General features: G+C 41.1%; 1 protein-coding gene across 1 annotated transcript in view; it reads left to right on the top strand.

Moving 5' to 3' along the window:
• robo1 (roundabout, axon guidance receptor, homolog 1 (Drosophila)) overlaps positions 1-20,760 on the top strand; it is a 306,786-nt gene that overhangs the window by 70,501 nt on the left and 215,525 nt on the right. Inside the window, exon 2 of the mRNA XM_027280234.1 lies at positions 1,570-1,678. The gene's annotated coding sequence lies outside the window, so the exon portion shown is untranslated. The remainder of the gene's footprint in view (positions 1-1,569; positions 1,679-20,760) is intronic.

Here is a 20,760-nt window from a genome sequence, read left to right as displayed (position 1 = left end):
ATCATGTCGGAGCTCATATTAAGCAGAATATTTAACAACAGGCTGCGGTGGATTTGTGGCGGAGGCAGGCAGAGCAATAGTCAGGCGCAAAATGAATTATTTTACACAGCTGGACTGCAAAAGAGAGATAATGTTTGTGCAACCTTGATTATTTGTATTTAGTATGCACACACAGTGAATGCAAATTGAACTGCTAGCCCCTGCAAAGCATGTTTTTATTGTTTAGAGCCTTGCAGGTGTTGACATAAATGATGCATGTGCGCGTTTGTATGTTTGCACATAATCGTCTAACTAACAGCAGAAACTGATTGGTACATTCTACAACACATGTCACTACAGAACATACAGCTTGCATGATTATTTGTTGTAAGATTAAGATCAATCATTGTTGACGACGTGCAGTCTCTCCTGGTTTAATGTTAAATGCAGATTTATTATTCTTATTATCATTATTAGACAGGCAGACGGGAAAGTGAGGAGAGAGTACATGCAGCAAAGAGGTTGGGATTGAAGCCAGGCTGCTGCATGCTCTATCAGGTGCGCTGGGCGAGAGATGGTGTACACCCTGAACAAGTCACCAGCTCAGTTACAAAGAGACAAACAACCATTCATGCTCACATTCACACCCACAAGCAATTTAGAGTCACCAATTAACCTGCATGTATTTGGACTGTGCCTGGAAGCTGGAGAGAACCCACACAGTCACAGGAAGAACGTGCAAACTCCACGCAGAAAGGCCCCATTCAGGGTTCGAACCAGAAACCTGAGGAGCGGTATACCCTTTTGTCTTATGCTGCGACTTGAACTGCCATGACCTGGAATGACCATGACCAAATAACTGAAACTGATGTGCAAAGATTTCTCAGGAAATATGAGTGAATCAGACAGATGGTGGCGCTGTAATTTAATCCCGAAAGTGGAATTTTGTGAAAGCCGGCTCAGCGTGCACTACAAAAAAGCATATTGGACCATAAAGGATGATGAAGTTTGTGCTAATTAGCATAAACTGATCTGAACTGAACTTGATCAACCCCAAATCGTATTCATAAATGAGTAAGATGGGTCAATAAACACAGCAAAATATCTCCAGAAAGGGCCGGGCTTAGTAGCAAATTAGCCATAACTCATTAACTGTTGGTCCAATTATCATAAAATCATAAACTCAGTCATTATAGATTTCTTCAGGCTGTGACTGCTCACTGGTGCTACCGGCTGGAAATTTGGCCGATTTGGCTGCTTCCTTCTGTTGAGCACAAAACAGTTTGAACACTTTTTAATACGACGATTAAAAGAAAAGAAAAACAGTCGGAGTTAAATTGCTTGTTGTGCCTCCCAAAAACCTCCCTGCTTTTAAAAACTCATCTTCCAACCTCTGCAAGCACATGTGTAATGTTAATCTGTGATGTTATGATAATGACATTAACTTGGTTAATTTGCTGTGCTTTAGAAAGCAGTTAACCTAATATAATGCTTAAATTGCAGTAGTAATTACACCCTAAACGTATAAAAATGGAAAGTAACTTACACTTTGAGTAGTTTATTAACCAGTTATTTGCCTTTATTTGACAGGACAGCCGAAGACAGACAGGAAAGCAAGGAGAGAGCTGGGGAAGGATACACAGCAAGAGGCTAAAGGAGTCAAACCTGAGTCGTTGCAGCAAGGACGCCTCCTCAGATGGTAATTTTCACAAATTTTTTAATGGAGGTTTTTAATTTCTGTACTCACCCACCACCGGGAAACATCGGGTTATAGTATGCCCTTCACTGAACAGCCTTGATGTCCATGTGGTGCGATTAACCTTGTGTCCTTCGTCCAGTCATACGTGAGGTCATGTGACATTGCTGTGTCAGGTGGATTTTGATCATTTCCCCCGTCTGAGTTTGTGCACCTGCCCTTCGCTCTAGTCGCACACTTCCTCAAGAAGGGGAGACTGATTTCAACACAAACGGACAACGATCAAAAGTAGAGGTTATATAATAGGTAATGTATAACGTGCTGAAGGCGATGCATGCAGCTCCACTCTGATCAACGTCCAGAGGTTTTTACTGAAGGCAAAAACATTACAGAAACTTGGCAAGAGAGAAGATCAAAATAAAGATCGCTTTCCAGCGTAACATCTATCTTTTTAAGTTATTTTTGCTCGGGGTCGACTTTTCAGACTATGACTCAGCAGACAGGATTTCATGCTCGTTTAAGTATCTTATTCCCAAACCAGACATTCCAGCATCCACAAGATCTTAGTGTAGTCTCAGGCAGTAACATACTGACAGCAGAAGTCCTTTGTCTCTGCTGAGCTCCGGCTAACAAGGACAGCTGTATGCACATGTGTGTGACCTCAGGTTTGAACTGCATGTTTTTGCTCCCAGTATGCAACGAGTTAGAGCTAACCCATCAACCTCTCAGCAACAATGCCCTTGCCCACAGCCACTGACAACAGGTCGAGGAGCCCTCTCTCAAATTATAAAAAGAACAAGATGTGAGGAGATGAATGTCTTTAACAAATGTCAGTCTGCTGCAGTCCTGCCTGCTTCCATAGTAAGCCCATGATCCTCCGTCCAGAGGAGATATTGGAAAAATACAAATGCAAATCCTTCACCTCCCAACAATTCCACCTGGGAGAGTCTCGAGCTGTCAGTTAATGAATGGCAAGTGAGCAGGAGAGAGTGTGTATGTGTGTGTGTGAGAGAGAGACATAAAGAAAACAAAGAAACAGTGAGGCAGGAAATATGTATGTGTGTGCAGCGGCTTATAGTTTGTATGTGTGACCCAGGAGGACACGGGGTTTGATTGACCATAACCTTTGTGTTGTGCGTGTGTGTTCCCAGCACAAAAACTAAATGCTATTTGAATTGGTCCATCTGGGACCCTGATCCCACCCGGCTCCCATCGCCAGCTCAGGTGTTCTATGAATGTGATTTATTTCCAAACAGGGAGATCCAAATGAAGATGAGGCAAGGACCACAGACAGTGTCTGGAGAGATGGAGACAGAGGAGAAAGAGAAAGGACAGAGGAGAGAGGGAGGGAAAAGGTGGTGAATGAAAAAGGAAGCCGATCTGTGTTTGCTTGAGCGGAAAGCAAACTCACTGTGCTGCTTGGTAGCAATTGCACAGCATACAATGATGTAGATCTATGAGTGTGAAATGATGTCATTGATCCCGTGAAATTAAGATAAATAACAGCATTTCTAAAAGAGGTGAGATTGTTAAAATGTTTGCTTTGGATCTGATTCTGTATTTTCCTTTGCACTCATGATGATTACACAAATATATAATAACATATAATAGATTTCACTGATTTGTACAACCCAATCATCCACCCTGACCACGTCCATGCAACATTTATGCGCTATGAGTGTGTCACAGTAATGTTGGCTTAAAGTAGGATGGCAGTGAAAGCTCATTTTAGAACATACTTTCAACTTTCAACACTGGAGCAGACTGTGATTGCCAAGCACTTCATTGCCATGCTTTCTGGTGGAATTCTGTGCACCAATTTGTACCTTTGCTGCATCGATTTATGGCAGAAATGTCTGTATTTATGGAAAGGAAACGACGACATTTAGGTGACAATTCAAAAGGCACTCAACAAAAACATAAACTCAGAACTTTTTCTCCCAAGTTTTCACGAGTTCAAAAAGACTTCTATGCACACAGAAGGTTTATTTCTCTCAGATGTTGTTCTCAGTTTAATTCAAACCTGCGTTAGTGAGCACTTCTCCTTCCAAAGATACACCTGACAGGTGTGGCAGATCCAGATCAAGGCACAGGTGTGCCTTCACAATACAAGCCTGCTCTAAACTGTGCAGTGTTATCACACAACACATCCACCAGAGCCATTTCCCAAGAATTAAATGTTGATTTCACTACCATGAACCATCTCCAATGCAGTCTCCAAGATTTTGGCAACCGTTCTCTCAAACCACGTCAGCCCAGGACAATCACATCCGGTGTCTTGAGCATAGCCTTGAATATTTACCATACATGTCGCCCACTGAGCATGTTGAGGATGCTCTGAATTGGCATGTACAAGGAGTGTTGCAGTTCCTGCCAATATCCAGAAACTTTGCACAGTGAGACTATAGCTCATATATGTTTCAGCAAGAGATGTGCCCATTAGATGACATATACATGTTTGAAGCTGATTGAAAACATGTATATATTTGGTTAAGGTTTCTCAAATCTCTCTTGAGCATATTATGAGAAAAGAAACCAAAGTTTAAATCTTCACTCACACTGTGTCACAATCACAAAGAATTACTCTTACAGGTCCCTAATCGAGCATAACTATTTTGTTTTTGTCCTTTTCAAAGTAGATTGATGCTCTAACAGTGTGAAACACCGTTTAATTGTGCTGACTGCTGGATTATGAAACTTTTTGAGAAAGAAAAAAATGTCTTAATGTCAGAGCTCCAGCAGGTTGCAATTATTGTTTTTAGGGCTACAAACTGCCACCACTGGATTGAACAAAAGCAAATTAGTATATCACCCTATGAGAGACAGCCATATGGATGGACATTTATTTCACTCTTTCATTATACAATGAAGGCATGGCATTTTTCCACAGCTGACATATACAGTGTCTAAGGCAGCGCTCTAGGCTGTATGTTGATGTGAAGGCTGTGCAGTAGGAGGCGTTATGAGATTCTCAGAGGTTAGAACCTGTAACTTTCCCTTCCTTCTCTCTTTCTCTTTCTCTTAAAAAACCTGCAGCTCTCCCTCCTAACACCAATGACCTCTAGTTTCCACGGGGAATCAGGCCGGGCCGAGGGGTTGGGGGTAGTGGTGGTGTGGAAATGAGAAAGAGAAGAGCAGGAATACAGCAGTGTGTGAGAGACACAGGCATGAGTGTGTGGCTGGAATGTGAATGAGCACGGCACAGGGTGTGAGAAATGAGGATGTTTCGCACAATGACTACAAATGTGCCCATTCATTATGGCTCCACTTCTTCCATTTTACTCAGCCAGCGTTGTTGTTTTTTTTTTTTTTACGTGGACCTTACCTCACTGATGCCTTCTGAGCCTTCACATCCGTGGGCTTCTCAGATGCACAGATGTGTCTGCAGTGCGATCGATGAGCTCCCTCAGTCTGTACGCACAACCTGACTTGTCAAACATGCTGACGCCAACATGACGGGAGTGCGAGTGTGGCTGTCCAGGCGGCGTGCACCGTACGGCACATTTTGGCTGTGAAAAGTTGCTGTTTAGCTGCACGCTCTTGCATTAGCTCCCTGCAGGCGTCGGGTTTACACCTGACCTTTAAACATAAACACCTCCGAGCTGCAGAATTTACTCTTCACTCGCCTTTGTCACATGTAATTAGATTGCTGTAATAATATGATTAATGGTTTATTGCTCAACATGAGTAATGGAAAATAAAGTGCGTGAGAGTTTTATGATTAATTTGAATATATATTATAAATTCATATGTACTAGATGGCCGTTTAATTAAATGCCAGGCTGTGTATGTTCAGGCTCAGGTGAAAAGTCAAGTGTGTGAAATAAGCATTGGTCGGATTGAAATTAATTCTCCGAGCTACTGTAAATGAGATGCGCTCCATCACTGTTATGACAGAAGAATTATGGGGAATGAATTCCATGTCATCCTGATGATCCTCCTCTCGTGGAGTATAATGTGATCCAGGATGAAGAAGTTGAACTGTGTGAAATTCAGTCCTTCTCACTCACTCCCTCTCTTTCTCACTCTCTCTCAACTATTGACCTTGGGACTGGCTGTAAAAGAGCTGACGGCAGACACGACTTTTTCCCTTTCATTCATTTCCTGTCAGCCACTCAACAGCCTTTTTCTCCCTCCCCACCTCCTCCTCTTCTTGTTTCTTGGGTCCAGTGATGTCAGCCAAAGTGCGAATTAAGTAAAGAAATGTCGGGGGAGTATGTTGGGCTGAAGTTAAAGGAATGTCGTTATAATCACGTTGTGACGTCGTGGAGTTCAGGCCAGGAGACCGCTTACACGATAACGGCGGTGTTTGAAGTGAATCAGTTTGAATTTGCAGGGTTTAAAGTGAGTGTGACTTTTTTTTTTTTAGAAGTTGAGTCATTTTTTTTTTTTCAAAGGCACAAAAACTGAAAAGCAACGACTGAAAAAAACTCTGAGAGTTTCAGTTCAGGTCAATCGCTTTGATTTATATCCAGTCATTTAAAACAAACGTGAATTGAGTTATCCTCGAAACAACTTTTGTTTTGTTAGCAAGTCATCAGTTAAACTTTGAATTCTGTTTACTATTTTTTTCAGCCATTTAATTCTTGTTTTAGAAATGTAGATATTACAAATTATCGTTTTGTATTTACATAATTATTTTTGCTGAGGCAGTCATCACTAAAAAAGAAAACAACAACATCAGTCGTGCTTCTGCTTGTTTACCTGTTCTTTTTCCTGGTGACGTTCCTTCATCAGACGCTAAGACGGAAGTAGCCCCAACTTTTCTTTAAAGGGATAGTTCTGGTATTTAGAAGTGGAGTTGTAGCAGATACTAATCCAGTCAGTGTGTTACCTACAGTAGACGGCGGTTAGTACGCCCCCAGTTTGGAGAAGCTTGTCAGCGATCCTGACAAGTGGAGCTCTGGACTGTTGCTGACAGGGTCAACAGGAAAGACACATAAAAATGTCCCCCCCTCTAAATAATCAATGTCTGTTTGAATGTACCGTATACTAATAATATTTCCACCTCTTTACCTTGCTGTCAGAGAGCCTTTTTCTTTGGCACAGACTCTGTTTGGACACTGTGTTATGCTGGAGATGAGCTGTCTGTACTATACTGACTATGCATACATATCTCCGACAACACCAACATCAAAATACCAAAACTATCTCTTCAACCAAGCAGTTGTAATCACCTAGATGTAACTGAACCTTAATCATAGCATCAGACTGTGCAGACGATCGCAGGATCAACACACATTTGTAGCATACACTAGTTCTTGTTACTGAGACATTTATGGGTTTGATTGAAATCAGTTATATAATTTCTTTGGCATTAATGCTGCTGACAGGGTGGCTGAAAACATCAGGTCCTTATTAGCTTGGTTCACAGTAATGAAGTGCTGGGTGGGCAGGTCTGTGTCTTGCTGAGTTTAGATAAAGAGGCTGCGGAGCAGAGGATGTAATTAGCTATATTTACCGCCGCCAGCACAAAGCCAGAGGCACGGAGAGACTGACTTTGTCACAACTTAGTAATTACACCTGCCCACTCATTACGTTCTGACCACGAGCGAGTTGAACACAAAACAAAAAATATGCAGAGGGACAAATGTTCACCGCTGTGTCTTTGTTCACAGAAGCAGGGAAATTATTCCAGTGAATAAGACTCAAAGTGCCACAGACACATGCTTCAACTTTCTTTGGTTTAACCAAACATGATAAATGTAATTGCTGCCTGGATTAATGTTCACTGCAGCATTTTTTCTCTTGAAAAAATGTTCTCCCTCCTGCACAGAAGTACAGGAGGGATAGTAAAGGATTGGTTAGGCTTAGACCCAAATATGACTTTTAGATAAGGTTTGGGTTAAAATTAATATTTCAACAGGTGCTTAAAGCTGAAGTATTGTCGTACTCGAGGTCTTGATCTTGAAACTTATCTCACTTCACTTTTTAAAGGCCTTGATCTTGTCTCTGTCCTCCGTAAGGACCACAGCTGTGGGGATATCACTACATTGCCTGTGCATTTGTCTGATTTATTTGTTACCATGATTATTTTCTGCTTCAAAAGCAACCATTGCATTTTTGCTACTGTCACTGGCAGTCTCTCCCTACCCCCCTTTATGTGTACAAGAAAGTGAATGTAGGAAACACGGGAAGAAGCTGTGCATCGGCCTCCTCTACCACAAAGACTTCATCTGCAAAACAGCATCCAGAAGAACTCGCAGTTAATGAAATGACTTGGACCACAACTCACAACTCAAGAGGTTTGGTGAATATAAAATGCGTAAGTAGGCTATATACTGTCTAGGCTTGGTCCTGACTTGGTTTTGGTTTAGCTGGTCTTAACTACAGCACTGATGATTGTGGACATGCAACAAACATCTGTGGTAAAAAAGTTTCGTTAACTCACTCATGAGTGTTTCAACTGCCATCTTTCTCAACTTTCAAAGTTTCCTTTCAGTGCCTGAACATATGAACCATGAAAAAACGGTTCAGTTGCCGGGTGCAGATATTGTATCGCAACAGCAGATTTTGTAGGAAAAACAAATGAAATACAAAGTCAGTGAACATATTCCAGGTGAGTTCAATATACACTGAGCTCGTAAATGTAATTCTTGGAGACACATTTGCATCTTGACTGGATATGCAAGAACAGAGTGTTTAAACAAGAAATTTAGCAAAAATCTGACTGTTTGGAGCATACTGAGCACGCAGATGGACAGCATGAAGTGGATTAGGATGCTGCAAGAGTTGTTTGATGAGTCTCTAATTATATTTTGATGGTTTGTTTAACTGTGGACTCTAAACTAACCCTAACTGACTGCAGCTTCTGTTCCCTCCACCGGAGAAGCAAACCACAAACTTTTTATTTTACAGCCACCTTTCAAGTCTACACTCACAGATCTGTTTATGGCGAGGCTCTTATAGCTGCCTTTGGACTTTATTTGTGGCGCGCTGCAGATTTATTCAGCTGGAAGGTGATCAGAGATGGGGAGAGAGCATCCAAGGAATATTCAAGCTGCGATTCCACTGCAATATGTCAGCACATTACATGGCAAACCTCCCCTTTCTGGACTACGGTATAAATGGGTTTGAAGATTGTGCCAAAGTCAAAAAGGCCCCCCGTTATGCCCTCCTGCGTTTAAGTGCTTCTTTAAGTATATCCGATAGTACTGCTTCTGACATTTTAACGTGTCCATTAGATAATATCCATCTATCTATCTTTCTGCCTCTAAAATAAAGGATGCTTTGGCAAAGTTATGCTAATGATCCACCCAAGACAAAGGGGTACAGAGCTACAATGATGAATTGCTTTGTTGGAGCAGGTGGGCTTGCTCTTTTAAAGATAACCCTTTGTATGTAGAGGAGAATGTGTTATCCATTCAAATGGCCTTATCTGGGTACGCAGGAGGTGTTCGCAGCTCTGTACTGTTGTAATGAGGAGACAGAGAAAGATGAAATAATAAAATGAGACATGCAGCCCTTCATTACCATATAGATAACCAATACAGTACAAGTGAGTTTGCGATCAATACGTGGGTATGTTTACTCCCATTTGTGAATAAGTGAGAAAATGCAGAGAGAGTTATTTTGCTTGTTTAGGGGGGAAGAAAACAGCAAAGTGTAAGACGAGTTGAGAATAAGAATAAGGGATGAAAAGGGAAACTAAGACCCCAAAGTTCCATCAAGTAGCTGATAGAAGATCGCTCTATGTGCTTTCCTCTGCTACAGTGCATCGGCCGAGATGTTCACTCATTTCGAGAGGTGCTTTCAAAGGGGGTGATTGGATAACCTTTCCAGTGCACACCTTGGGCTAAATTGTAGTGCATGTTTATAGGAGCAGATCTGCTGCTCAGACCAGGCCCCCATAAAACACATAATCCTTTATACTGACACATCCGGTTGCAGAGAGCTTGTCAAACGTTTCTCCGATCCATAAAATGTGCTCAGAGGGGTTTTGCGCTGGAGTCAGCACGGATGTACGACTACTATTTACAGTATGCTGACCTCCCAGAGCAAGTCACACTGTAACGGCACGAAAGCATTTTCTTTATCCAACAACCTGCGATGTGATATTTTACCTTCATTGCACATTTTCCTCCTCAAAACAATCCTTAATGATGTGGAGAAAGATTCAGCACAGAGAGAGAGAGAGAGAGGCTGTGTTTATACCAAGATGTAAGAAATACGGTGTCAGGTTTCCACATTAATTCCACAGAGCTGCCTTTGTTCAAATAGCACAAGTACTAATAATTCACTGGAAAGGTCATGTGGTCCTCTTTTACTTTACATCCTTTTCATACATATTCCAATTATCTGTGATGGAAGGCACCTCCTGCCAAGTGAAAAGGTTTTTTTGCTTTATTGGGACCAATAGGAATACCGTGATTGATTCCACTTCTTCGTTTTCTCGCTCTGAGATGAAATCACAATCAGCAGTCACCTAGTTACGCAAGAGGAGATGATTTTCAGGGAGATAATAATCAGGTGCACTTCTTTCTGTCCTTTTTCTAAATCATTTAGCGATCTCTGAGAAGTCCAGCGTGCCGTATCATTAGAGGATAACCGCGTTTAAGCTTTATTAACGAGAATGTGTTATGATTAATCATGATTAATCTCTTACAGCACCTATCAAATAAATGATTATTTATTTCCAAGCAGACAGAGTGATTTAAAGTATCCCATTAAAGTTTTATCATCACAGGCAGCACAGGCAGCCACATTATTATTTGGTGGCTAACAGATTGCTCAAATCCAGAGCTCAATAAAACCCAAGCTGCACAAACTGAGACTCGAGAAACACAAATAGATGTGTCTCAAAATGTAAGCGTCTCAAAGCACAGAGACCCTCTGTGTGCGGTTATTTATCCACCCAATCCACTGTGTTGATTAGTAGACAATGGGATGCAGCTCAATTTACTTCTAATTAGGGTTCTAATGTGTGTTATTAAATACATTGCCATGTCCCAATTAGAAAACACCGGGGCCATACATCATTTTAATTGATATCCACCTCGAGCCACATGGGCTCACCTTATTCCATCAGTGTTCCCAAAATGATCTTTGCTTGTAGAGGCGAGTGAGTGAGAGTGGAGTCTTTTTTATTGGTGCACACACATTGACTTTATGGCGTGTGCGTGCTCTGCTTGATTGTATATATCTGGATTTGTGCATTTTGCGAGCTATGGGACGTTTGAGAAGAGCAATGCGGCTCCTCATTATAAATCACACACATGTCCCATGATACCAGTGCTTTCTGTTTACTGAATGCTAATGTGTCAGTGGATGCAAATGCAATCCACCCCATGTATTTTGTTCAAGCAATCACACTTAATAAGCTATAGTTGAGTGCGGCCGGGTTTGAGCAGTGAAGCGAAACTCGGGTAAATTCCAGAAACTGAAAATGTGTTTCACGAGATGTTCAGGCTGCTGCAATAAAAGAAGAACTATAGAAAGTTTCACATGATATAAAATATTAAAGCGGCTATAATAAACATTTTTATAGTAATAATAGATTGTACAGTATCATTGCTTGTATTTGTAGGAGGTTTGCTTGTAGTGACCAATCCACAGAGCATTCAGCAGCTAAAGAGCCCGATATATACCCCAGGAGATGACGGAGACAAATAATGAGTGAAAAAATTTGACTTGCATTCATCAGGTGGGCAAAAACGTAACTGCAGACGAATGATAATGTTGCTCCATAACTGCTGGGTGTGCAAGTTTGTCATTAACTAGGCAATTATATGTCAATGTTCTGTTTATAGCTTGTTTTGGCTGTCCCAAGTGGCCCAAAAATCTGTCACAGCAGGTTATTTTAGCCACCTGGACCAAGCTGTAAAAACACTGTTAACATAATATCTCCTTAGGAAACTGATATGGCAAATATTCATGTCATGTTTCTGGCCACTGAAGGAAACATAATACACTTTATCTGCCAGTCTCTAACTTTGTTAGTCGACCATTTGGCTCAGTACAGTGAATTTATCAGAGCTTTTTCATATAAAACGATAAAGTTATGAGCTATAAAAGCAAACACACGTGCATTCATTAGTATGAGCGAGCACTTTCTCATTACAGATACTTTCTATTCATATGTAACTATTGATAAGTGCAGCGCTTAATGAAAAAGTTCATTTCTTTTATATATATTTGAGTAACGTCTTGCAATAAACTGTTTATTTTCAGGCGTGTGGTGGATTGGCTCAGATGCAAGATAACAAAATTGAGATGATATAAACTGTACAAATGAGAATAAAGCACTCTGAGAACCCATCAGCACCTTTGCACCTTTCTGGACCAAGTTAGATTGCATTGTCTGGTCATCAGGGTTGAAGCAGATAAAGCGGCCATCGATCAATAACCATTTCTTATCCCCACCCTTCATCTTCTCCTTCTATCAAAGGGCAAAAGCTCCTTTCACAAGTGATCCTGCCACAGATAACCACCTGTTCAAGCCTTGACTGGTTCAATCTTCTCCTCCACTCAGTGTGTGCCAGTACTACTAACCTCCTCTGACTGTGCATTATGTTAGCTGGCGCACCGCTCAACCAGGAGGAGGGCGCAGGGTTTGTGTTTATCATGTACTGCCTGCTTCTGCCTCGGTCTCTCCGCTGCAACTGTATGAAGGTCAAAGTCTACACAGGGGGTTCTTTTGCATGTTGCGGGCCACATATTACAGAGATGTGAGAATGCAAATCCACACAAGCTTAGCCGGCAACGTTATTTACATGGGAGATCACAGTGAGGCAGAGCAAACATGTCGCTTTTGTTTGAAGAAGAGGGACTGAGCGGTGAGAAATACCAAACAAATCACGTTCAGAATAACAAGATACTCGTCCTCGCATCGACTGCTAATGAATTTGTCTGAAAACTTTTACCAAACAGACTAATTAGTCTGACAAAAATATACAATTCGCCAAGAGCAGGGATGCAGTCAGATCAAGCCTCCGTTAGGCCATGAGGGAATCTCTCGTTTCATTATGTTTAATTTACTTAACAAGCTGCTCTTTGTTCATCATAATTAAAAAGCCTACAATGACCTTTCCCAACCTGCTCAAAGTAATGTTTCAACGGGTGTTTCTCTTTCAGCATTCATGCAGCTCTCCACACCTGGCCTTTTTGTTTTTGAGTGAAAAATACAGATACAGAAAAAAAGACCACACTGACGCGCGGTTGCTGCGTTACGAGTCAAGGTTGGATTTTTCTCATGAAATCACTCATAGCTGGAATATTTTTAGAATAATCTGCACAGAGAAGGTCAATTAAAGAAATGATGCAAGACTTCAGATCTCCTGGTGAAGCACAGAGCACATGCACAAATATTAAGCATGTATTCAACCCTTGTGTTTTATTGATATTGGCCAGTTATAAAGTCAAACAGATGTTCTTTTCTGACCTAAATAAAAATATCAAGTATTAAGTATGAAGTAAACAACAAGAGAATTTGTTAATACATCCCCATACAGCATATAAAACATGAAATATTGTTTTTGTTTGCCAAAAATTGATTATCAGGCGTGTTATCCTACACACTGAAGCTATATTTAGGATCAATTTCTACCCCAGATGAACAAACTACTCTCAAACTTCAATAAACAGAAATAGATAATCAACATTCTTTTTTCTGTACATGCAGTTCTCATAACACTGTTTTACCAGCTTGATACTTTATGACTTTCCCTAACTTTAAGTGAGCTGTTAGACAGGCTGCATTCAGGCTGCATTAGAGACAAATATGCGGTTTTATTTGTCAACTGTGAAAATATTGGATACGTAATCGATATAATGAGGGAGCAGTCAGCAGCCGAAGTGTGTGTATTTTATTAATTGTGCAAATTGAGCAGGTGGTAAACGTGTGGGTTATTAAAACATGCATACGAGTCCCGGGGAATCTTCCTCCATTGACTATCAGTTAAACACTTATTCCCCCCCGATTTCAACCTGCTGGATCAATAGTCGGTGTCTGGGGAGCACGTCATCCCAGAGGAGGAGCAGACACAGGGAATAGTGGTATGTCTGTCGCCCACTGAGCTATGGAGTTAAGCCCTGCTATCCATCTACATTCATCATGTATCTCCCCTCACATAAAGCTTTAACTCAATACTGTAAGATTGGAAGAAGCACCCTGAACATTTCTACTCGTATCAGGATTATTTGCCTAGCAATATCAAACTGGGTATCAGGCTCAATTTATCTCTATATCCCATGGCAATATCATACATGGTAATTTTCTTCTGTCTGTGATGAGAAGCCTAATTGAAAGTGAGAATAAATGTTTTAACAGCTAAATCCTCCTGTGAGATATGTTTGCTAATATTTTCTGCTTTGACTTTTGGGACGCGGATGAAACCTCCTTCTCTCTGTAGATCCACATTCAGATGGCGCATTAATCTATCCCTCTGCAGTGTGGTACCTCTCTCCCCCGTGTGCCTCCACGCCGATGGTTTTTTGAAATGGGAATTGAAGAGGCGGGGGCTGCGGGTGTATTACTTCGGAGCTGGGGGCCCCCCGAGCTAAGGGAAGAGAGAGGGCTCATGTGTTAGATTACTAATGCCCTCAACCTGTCAAAAAAAGAGGGGAAAAAACGCACCTGCTTTCGGCTTGACGTTAATTTGTTTGGACATGGTTTATAATTTAATTCCATGGCAGAATTAACTTCCAATATACAAGAAGCTATTTGCTGGGGGCAATGCCGATTGGTAGGGTATCCCTCTGTGCTGCTGCGGCTATCCCAGGTGAATGGTAAAACTTTGACGCTCCACTATAAAATACCCAATGCCTATGGATTTTGTGCACTGCGCAAACCGTAATAAAAATCCAATCTAGACTTTTGAGGAGAATCTATCACAATAGAATTGACTACAACTCTCTTTCCCTTAATGCATTGTGCTTGACTGCTAATGCTAATGAATACTGCAAACTGCTTCATGGTGAAACTTGGCTGCTTCAGCTAAAAAAAATTAAAGAAATAATGCTGTTTATTAATGAAATAGACATTTATTCACAGCAGACATTTTGACTGTGTCATAGCAGGAAAAGCACAGATGTAGCATTTCTAATTCAGTAGCCCGGTAAGCCATGCCAGTGAGCCAGCATGGTTAATACTGGGGCCCTGGCATTGGCACAACAAAATGGAATGCAGCCATTTAATGTTATTTGCTAACACCTGTGTTTGCCCAGAAAGAAATATCTGCCAGGAGAAAGGTCTGTGGTCAGAAAGCAAGCAGTCTCTTTTTGAACAAGTTTAGTTTTTAAAGAGTTTCTGTGTCTGTCTGTGTGTGTCTGTGTGTGAGTGTGTGAGTGTGTGAGTGTGTGAGTGTGTTTTTGTACCTTTTTAGAGGTCAAAACACCAGCGGCACTTCTCGTAAAAACAACAACTGACATGAAAGTTGTTCTTCAGACCTTTTTCCCTCTGCATGCACCTTGGAAGTCGGTGAAGTTGTACCAGAAATACCTTCTATGATTCTACATTATTTGTATCTGAATCTGTTCTACTGATGCTTGTAGAGGCCCTTCACATAATAAGAGGGAATACAAACAACAATCACAGAACTGTAATCACAAGAGTCTTAATGGAATTAAGTGCACCATGTTCTTTTTATTTATTATATATATTATATTTATTTATTTTTTTGCTACTTTCCGGTTTATAGAGATGAAAATTGTGTGTCAGTCAGTCGGTCTGTCCGTCCTCATCCATACCTCAATAAATATCAGCTGTATATAACATTTAGTACATATATTCATGAAGCCTTTAGCTGGTGATCACTTGACTTTTCCTTTTAGTGCCACCATGAGCTTCACATTTGTGGTTTTGAGTGAAATGTCTCAACAATTATTGGATGCATTGTGCTGAAATTTGATGCATAAATGTGCACTGCACCCAGTGGTTTGTTACTCAGAACCATCTATTGGGATATTGACACTGTTTTGAAACAGGCGGGCAGAAAAAATTACCAGCCAGGTGATTGGATGAAGCGTCCATCACCGTCCGTGCTCTACAAAGCATTAGCTCAGACTTCAGCTGCCTGTAGTTCCTTGTCAGAAGGTGATTAGTCCAAGGACACTGACGTAAACGCAGAGCTGGAAGCTGTACGAGTTTACGCAGTTGAATGTTAATAACTTTTGTGATTGCTCCGTCACTTCAAATCTTAGTTTTCTTTTACCAAATACCTGCAAAACAAATGACAGCATCAGCTTCAGCGGTACCGTAAACATTAGGATGTCATAGGATGCCAGCATTTTAGCATGTTGGCAGACTGACATTGACCGTTGACCCCCCCTGGACTCTACCGCTGTGGAGCTTATTTATTACATTATCTCAAATGTATGTACATATTATGTGAAGGAGCCACTCTCCTGCTTTGCCTTGTAAGATGTTTGCTAGTACAAGGATTTTTGTACTTCGTACTGTGAGATGTTTGTTAACTGTGGCCTAGAGCATACCGTACTTCTTATAAATAGTTATCGCACGACAACAAGGCAGCTTTCACTGTGGGACTCCAGACTTACACAGGCAGGAAGAACTGGAAATAACACATAAACAGTTGTCAAAAATTGATCATAGAGTTGACAGAATTGTGTTTATGTTCCTTTGTAAACATGACACTGGGATAGGAAGCTGGGTTTTCTTTTTTTTATTTGGAGTAGGGAGGTTGAGGGGAGAAAAAGCAGTTTTGTCATGCTGTGCCAGATGCTGGCTCGCTGGAGGCTGTCGTGAGGTGAGATGACAGCGTCACAGTCATAAGTGGGCCAAGCAATTAGGACTGCAGGAAGAAGCGAGGGAGTCTGAAATCAGCTCAGAGGCCTCACTTTATGACAGACGATCATGTGAGCCTAAAGACTAGGACAGAGCATGACTTTCTCTTCTCCTACCGCCCCAGTCGGATGGGGAATGAGACCACCGCAGGACAGGATTCGTTGTACAACTACACACTGCTCAAAAAAAGGAGAGGATGGTAGATGAAACCCTCTGACACATTGTGCATTTCATGTCTTTATCCCACTGAGCAGCATGCCAGCAGGCATTCAAAGAGCTGTGCTTTTATCTGAGCTGTGTCCTTTTTGCAGCTCAGAGGTAGAGTGAAGGGCGGTAAGAGAAATATTGTATAGGGATGACACTTCTTGCAATGTCTGAGGATATAGAATGAGATGACTGTGTTACAAACAGATGTGACATGTCATTGGTTAGTGGTTGGCTGGCTTCAGTGTTAAAGCAGAGAGAAGGATCCACTCAACCCTTCAAATACTGCAAAATGTCGTAGAGATAACTCTTGTTCTGTTACGTGATTAATGTTTGAAAATTTGGATGTATCAGCTTCCAACACTTTGACACTTCTCTGAGTCATTGTGGCTACTAGAATAGTACACGGTACCGGTAAATGTATTCTGATTTCTCCCTCGTGTGATCTGATTCACTCCATGATAAAAAGTCATTGCCTTCACTTGTCATGCAGCAAGCATTGCACTGGATTTTGTGCAAGTTTCAAGTTCTTCCTATAAACCCGTGTGTATTCAAGAATATATCCATATAGTTGGATTTTACAGCATACCTGCTCATCGAGGATCAATCCTGAAACCTTCCAGTCTGTTTTACGATTGCCCTGAGTGAGCATACATATAGCATATAAATGGCAGCCAAATTCTTATACTTTGACATGAAAGCACATGAAATATATACCAAAGAATCAATTTAAGTTTGCCGTGACATGGGTAGAAATGTACATATCCATGATTTCAACACACTTCCAACATTAAAAATATATCTCCAGCATTGTGAGATGTATAAATTTTTGATTTGAGGTCTCTTTGAAATGTAGAAGGCCAGCAGCTCTGTTACAAGTGTGCACATCTCATTTGGACAATGCATTCACAAGACTGGGCTCTGTCCAGCACTCCACCCACTGCCGCCACGTAGGCTGGATATTGTAACGTGTTATCAGTCATTTGGCTTCGAATACTTTCTCATGCATCACTGAGGCAGAAGCGTTTCTTTCATTTCCTGCAGAATCTTGGATTCTGTGCTGTTTTCCTTTCTTTGCAGTTCAATGTTTTTGCCAGTTTATGGCTGTTTGACTTTGAAATGACTCGCTGCACTTTGGCTCACTGTTAAATCGGAGCTGTCCACAAAACTCTTGGAAAAGGAGAGCTCTTCATAATGAATGAAGGTTTCACTCCTGCTTTTTCCAGGAGTAAATCTTCATTAGTTGCACAAATATAATGTACTGCACTGTAGAGAATCCTCTTACAATATATTCTGCACTGTAGAATCACTTGTACTGCTGTAATACTGTCATCATAGGTCTAAAACATTGTGATTTCTTTTCCTACTCTGACGTGCTGTGACTTGAAACATCTTTGAGTTGCCAAAAAATGGTCCAAAACATCACACCTTGGTCATGTCCTAACAAGGAGAGAGAGATCACCCCCTATTGTGAGCAGAGGCGGTGAACAAAAGTGAGTCCAGCTATATCTAATTGGTACTTTTCAACTGACTGCACCGGCTTTGGCTCCTTACTCCTCAGAGAGGCTACATTTCATGTATTTAGAGTCAGCTTCCATCTCCAAAGTCTGCCTCCTCTCTCTCTTTCTCTTTCTCGTCAGTCTTTGTGCAGCAGGTATCACACATTACGGTTCTCTTTTGTAATTGTACCAAGCCTAATCACTGTGCATGTCATGTTATAAAAGCAAATATATTATTCAGATTTCTGTACAGCATAACAATGATGAGGTACATCTGTGCAATGTTCTTAGTATTCAGTGAGGTGCGTGTGTGTGTGGATTGGAAAAGCAGCATGATATTTCTGGCTGGTTAAGCTGAACATGTGGCAGTCTTTCTTGGAAAGATGACCTGTGTCGGTCTCTCTACAAGTTAATGTTCAAGTCAACTAATGCCCATCTGCAACTGCTTCTGTTTTCTCCCCATCTGTTCTTCTCTTTCTCTCTCTCACATACACACACTTTAATTTCTTCAGAAGTATTCCTGCAAGGTAGCTGAACTGGAAAGCGTGAAGTTTTTCATTCATCATTTCATCAACTACCTGTGAAATTTAGACCTTGGTTTGCTGGCGGCAGTAATGGTTGATGGTGCGTCGTCTTCAAAGAACATAAAAGAATAGATGCCACAATCAGATCTCTGATAAAAGTCTTGTTAGAAGCAGTGCAAAGTTTAATCTCGTATTCTCCCACCTACCAGCTGCCACACCACCAGCTCAACACAATGTGAGAAACTATCAAAAGCTTTCCATTTAATCTCACAAACAGATATTGTAACCACGGTAATCTATTTAATATTTGTTCATGGTAAATACCTGAATCATACCGAGCGTTTCTCTGCAGCAGCACCTGTGTGTGTGTGTGTGTGCGTGGACACAGAAATGAATAAAAGATCATGTTCAAGATGTATGCTTGACCTCATTGTGTGTCATTGCTTTCTTGGTTTTTATATGATTAACATGTTGCAGATGTAGGCGCTTATCCTGCATATCAAGCATGGTTTCAGCAGCTGACTCCTCAGTTTTTATTCTCCACCCAGGCACACAAAGTGAATGTAAATGGCTTTGAACTTTAGCTGCGTCTCAACATCACATTGTGACATACTGCAGGACGATGGCATGTCGTCCACGAAAGAAATGACATTGCGTGCTTCCAAAATTAATGCAACGACGGCAGTAATGATAAGAGATATGATTCTAACCTATAATGTTGATGGCATTTCATAAAACATCTCTTCTCCCACCTGTGTTATGATGTTAAAGCTGCTCTAATCAATATTTCTATAATAACAACAAACCCACAGAGACTCGACTCTGCACTTCCCGTCAGTTCTGTGGAGCATTTTATCTTCTTTTAGTTTATTGTTTTAGTTTTTTCTGGCCCACAACTCCCATCAAACACGTTTCTAGATGCAGCAGGCAGCGTTTTGATAAACTGTGCGCTATACCTGCCCAACCCCAACAACTCTCTGGTGAACATAATGGAGCATTTAGCAGCTAAAGAGTCAGATATTTCCCTTAGGAGTGAGTGGGGACCAAAAACACAGCTTAAAGGTGAGTGAGTATTGGATTTACATTCATCAGGTTAATGCTATGTGGTTCTATAGTGACTTTATAAGGTGATAATGCTGTGTAAGGCTTTAACTCATTCTGCTGCCCCCAAGTGGCCAGCTTTAAGTCCAAGTCCAAGTCCAAGTCCAAGTGCAGCTTTAAGTCCAGGGAGGCTGAATGGACGAGCTAATGTTTTAGTTAGTTAGTTTGGTGACATCTTCTACCCTCAAATGCACCAGTTTAGTAACTTTATGACTTATTATTTCTAACCTTTTTCCTCAGTTTATCAGCAAGCGTTCGGCTAAGTGATGCTCTCTGATTCAGGCTTTGGTGAACACTCAGAAAGAAAGAATCAAAATAAGAAATGTATTCGAGCGTAGAGACCGTCGTGCTTCATGGAGATTTATGGAGCTGGAATGTATCACGAAGTAATCAAAGTAAGAGACTGGGTGACTTAGCAGAAATCCACATTTCTATTGGCTCTCTCATACCTGGTGAGGTGTTCGTCACAAACCACTTCACTTCATTCAGTATGCAGTTGTCCAGTTCAATACTGACAGCCATTCGTCATGTTAACCTCCAAACAAGGACCTTGAAACTAATTACCCTAAAATATAATGAAGCATAATTGTTATTAAACAACTGAACAGACAGCACTTCTTATCGCTTTGATGCATTTAAATCAATTTAGACATGAAACACCAAACCAGTTGGCACTCCTGCCTAACAGACACCATATGCAACTTGCAGATGATGAGGTTACCGAAGGTCCGTGTGTGGGATTATGAGTTCGTGGGTAGAATTAGGACTGATTGGCGTCCTCTGTTCCCGCTGGACATGACCTCTCTCCATTTCTGTCCACACCAGACAGGCCTGTTAAGATGTGGAGCAGCTTGAATGTCTTCTCCATCCATTTAAAAAAAAAACTAGCCCCAGCAATGATTGACAGGGGGAGAGGTTACATCCATATTTACCCTTATAGAAATACATACAGAAAAAAAAATACTGGAGTGCAAAAAGGTTTTGCATTGAATAGCCAAACAGACAGAAAAATAA

The sequence above is a fragment of the Larimichthys crocea genome, chromosome VII, assembly GCF_000972845.2.
Source record: "Larimichthys crocea isolate SSNF chromosome VII, L_crocea_2.0, whole genome shotgun sequence".
Taxonomy (NCBI): Eukaryota; Metazoa; Chordata; class Actinopteri; family Sciaenidae; genus Larimichthys; species Larimichthys crocea.
Note: the sequence above shows the minus strand (reverse complement) of the source record. Positions and strands in the feature narration are given on the sequence as shown.